Source organism: Lactuca serriola, chromosome 3 (genome assembly GCF_051521515.1).
Source record: "Lactuca serriola cultivar US96UC23 chromosome 3, Lser_US96UC23_V15, whole genome shotgun sequence".
In the NCBI taxonomy this organism is placed as follows: Eukaryota; Viridiplantae; Streptophyta; class Magnoliopsida; order Asterales; family Asteraceae; genus Lactuca; species Lactuca serriola.
Window position 1 is genome coordinate 25,787,185 of NC_136410.1, and position 4,363 is coordinate 25,791,547.

General features: G+C 36.2%; 1 non-coding gene across 1 annotated transcript; it reads left to right on the top strand.

Moving 5' to 3' along the window:
- The first annotated feature begins 3,906 nt into the window (after positions 1 to 3,906).
- LOC145096413 (small nucleolar RNA R71) lies at positions 3,907 to 4,013 on the top strand. The gene has a single exon (XR_013703821.1). It is a non-coding gene; the product is annotated as a small nucleolar RNA R71 (small nucleolar RNA).
- The last annotated feature ends 350 nt before the right edge of the window (positions 4,014 to 4,363 follow it).

Below are 4,363 nucleotides of genomic sequence, written 5' to 3' on the forward strand. Positions count from 1 at the left end.
ACAATTATGGCTTTGGAAGGTGGACACTGAAGCTCATGAAGTAAATTACAAACCCAACATGTCTCTGCAACGACGTTAGCAACACCACGATACTTCGCCTTGGTACTTAACCGAGAAATAACCCCAATCCACTTAGAAGAGAAGGATATCAAATTATCGCCAAGAAAGACACAGTATCCAGAAGTCGAACGACAGGAGATAGGGCATCCCCCCATTCGGTATCAGAGTAAGCGCAAAGGGTAGACGTGGGGGAAACGTGAAGCTATAATCCATGGTCTAGAATGCCTCAAATTTATCGTAAAATGCGCTTGAGCGCATGAAAATGAGGTTGTCGTGGGTCATGCATAAATAGGAAAATTTATTGCACCACGAAAGCAATGTCTAGTTTAGTGAAGGTAAGGTACTAAAGTACCCCGTCAAGACTGCGATATAAAGAAGGGTCCGCAACTGGAGGTCCATTCGCATCCAACTTATGAGTGGTCTTGACAGGCGTACAAGTTAGGTTACACTGAAGCATGTGGGCTCGCTCAAGGATCTCTGTAGCATATTTTCTCTCAAAAAGGAAGAGAACGTGAGAGGAGCGGGTGGCAAATATCCCTAAAAAATAATTAAAAGCCCCAAGATCCATCATGGCGAACTCTCGGCTGAGCTGAGCAATAATGGACTAAAGGAGCGTTGTAGAAGAGGTAGTCAGCACAATATCATAACTATAACTAGTATAAACTTAAAGTGATGGTAACACAGTCATTTTGGATTGCCCTCAAACCTAGCAGTTGGACATGATATTTTGGAAATAGAGGTTGATTTATTATTTGATCAATAAATAGAAATAAATAATTTATTAATATATTATGAAAATAATATCTTAATTAGAAATATTAATATTTAATTAATTATTAATTAGAAAAAGGCATTCTAAAAACTCCTTAGGCTAAGGACGGTTTTGGGAGGGTTCTAGGGGTTCTAGATATATCTTTGGAGAATAATCAGGAAACTGGATAATTACCAAAAACAATATAATATTATTATATTTTTTAGGGTTATCTAGGGTTTCCTTGTTGCAGTATATAAGGAACATTACCCCTTCATATTTCGACGACTCATTCCTTAGAAGAAATAGGCCGAAATTCTGATCTCCTCACTCCTCTCTCCTTAATATCCTTCTTTCTTGTGTTGGTGTGAACCACTAGAGACACGACGCTTGTGGTGCTTGCTTAAGATCAACAAAAGGATTCTTGGTTTTTTACTTCAACAATCAATAAGGTAGGTATTCTTACTAATGAATTCAAGCTTGAATAGGAAAATTTTGTAGTTTGATAGTTCATAGTATGTTGCCTTTATGTGAAAGACATAAATCCTTCTTAGGTTACATGTGCCCTAATCATTTAATTGTTAAATGTTTTTCAGCTTCCAACATTGTTTTTGTAACCTCCATAACCCATTAGTGATATCAGAGTCTATGACTATCTTTCATGTGATTGCACATTAGTAAATTGATCAAAACTAAAATTTTCGAATTAATCGTATCTCACAACGTGAGATCTGATCAGATCAAACTTTTCATAAATATCTGCCTAATCTGTTTTGACTGGTAATTAACTACCTTAAATATCTTCCAAATCCGATTTCGCTGAGTATTTGATGATAAATTACAAGACTAAAAGTTAGGAGATAAATCTTTGATTTGATTAATTATTTTATTGATTAATATGATTGATTTTTAAATGTGTAAATAACTGATTTATATATTAATTAATCCAAACAATTAATGTCAAATATTATTTGGTTTATATTAAATTTAAAATTATATAAATTTTTGAAATTTATTATAAACCTAGTATTTTGAAAAGTTTTAAAATATACCTTATACTATATGTAAAATAAATGTTTAATAATTACTATATGTATAAGATTAAGTCGGTCGAACCGCTAGTACGCCGCATTCACGAAGCCATACTATAATGGGAGTTTAAGGAAACGGTCTATAAAATGACTGACATTGGGTATCCACTCTCTTGTATGGCGGAGGGTCGTTAGCCGAACGGGTTTGATAGGAAAATTAATTCTCATTAGTAAGTATAATGCGATTAAAAGTAACTAAACTCTTTTATTTTAAATCTCAATCTTAGTTACTTTAAGAAAAATGTGAATTTGTATGCTAACCCATGAAATTGCACATTGTACTTTCTAGTAGTTAATGGAGCGCGTGTAGTTAACCAACACACTAATAATGACTATAAAGAGTAATAATGGGCATCTTGAAAATTATCATTGATTAATGGAGCGTGTGTGGTTAACCGACACATTAAAATGAGATGATAAATAACATCGAGAGTGCCAAACTAATTTGCATGGTTATTCACATATTGTTTGTGATCCTTGGTATCCCAGTCACAAATGGAAGAGCATAATATGATATTAAACATGTCATTGAATAGTTTCAATGACTCTCAAAGATCTAGGAATTTCACTTAAATTAATTTCCTTCAAATTTCATTTTTCAATGGTGGAATTGGTAAATCGTCATTTACCTACCTTTATAAAATTTACAATTAGATTACGTCATCATTTTCTAAGTTGTGAATATTTTAGTTGGATCCTAGCCTTAACGTTTCAATTCTGGAAGGTTGAGCTTTTGGTAGAACGAATAAGGCATGAAATTAATACTCGCTCTAGAATCGGAAAAAGCATATGTCTTCGTGTTATTTCAAAATTCACATGGAAGTGTAAGGCATCTGAGATCTCCCATTTTCCTTGGTATCCCCACCATAATAACCATGGAAATTTTGTCACTAAGTACTACCTTGGAGGTCTTCTCTAGTTGTTGGCGAGTGTCGAGTAAATCTTGAAGAAATTTGGCATATTCGGGAACCTTGGCTAAGGATTCAATAAAAGGAGTATTGATTGAAATACCCTTGACTTGCTGCATAAACTTCTTATGTTCTTGTTCCAATGGGTGAACTCTAGCTCAAGAAGGAAACGGTAAAGGAGGTTGGTAAGCACGAGCACCAGAAAGTTTTTTTTGCCCAAACCGAGCCCACGTCGTGAGGATTGAATCCTCACGTCATGAGGATGGTGTTTCAACTCTATTTTTTCTACAATTTTCCTCCGCTTTGGCTGTGATTCGGGATGCTTTGTCTCTTCTTCTAATGCGTCCAAGAACTCATAAATAGTCTATTCTTCAGTAGTTATGGCCATGACATGTGGTTGCGGTTTATTATCAGGATTTTTAGGAGGTAACTGCTCATTAACCAATGTAATTAATTGCCCGAGTTGAGCTTCAATATTTTTAATGGATGCTTGATGACTTCTCATGGTAGCATCAGTTGTATCGTGATGTTTTCCATAAGCTTCCATGAATCTATGAAGCATTGACTCTAAGTCCACTTTTTTCTCGGGTTGTGGTTGTTCCTTTTGGTAAAATCCCCAGCCGGTTTGCCTATATTTATGGTCTTTTTTTTTTGCTTCTTGTATTCCTCATACGACAACCATTCTTTCTTTGGCTTTCTCTAATATTCATCATAGCGGTCTCCACTAGAGTAGTAAACTTGAGCTTTCCTATTCCCGTTTTTGTCTAGATGGCAATCTTTTGTCAAATGTAGACCATTGCAATTTTCACAGCCCACACTTATTGTGTGTATGGATTGGTCCATCTTTGTCATTCTTCGATCCATGCTACTCAACGTTGCCAAAACCGCCGCCATGTCTTCCGAATCACCATTCCCGATTCCCCTAGCTCCATCATTACGAGGGTTGTGGTACTCCCGTGAATGCTTTGAAAACTCTTCGATTAGTTCTTTAATTTCAGCGGGATTCTTCTTTGTTAAAGGTCCTTAAGAATCAAGGAGTTTTCTTGTCGTTACGTTCACCCCATCGTAGAAGATCAAGACTTCTTGTTGCTTGTTTAGATCATTGTGGGGACAATTCATTATTAACCCTTTATATTGTTCCCATGCCTCATACAAAGACTCCCCTACTTTTTGCTCGAAATTAGCTATGGATTTTTTAAGTTTAGCAACCTTGGATGGTTGGCCAAATTGTTGGAGAAATTCTTCACGCATCTGTGCCCAAGTGGTGGTTGTTTCTGGGGGAAGTGCCTTCAGCCAATCTTTTGCTACTCCTTTGAAGGTAACCAAAATCATTCTTAACAAGACAGTCTCTCGTGATACATTCGGAATATTGAAATAGTCATCAATGTCATTGACTTCATCGAGGTGCTTGTATGCATCTTCATGATCTTTTTCGGAAAATGGAATATCCTTTAGCATGGAAAGGATGTGTCCCTTGAAGGTAGCAGTAGCAGGAATTACAGGTTGCACAAGTCCTCGACTGGTGTCCTCACGTATTCTTTTCTTGTATGCCT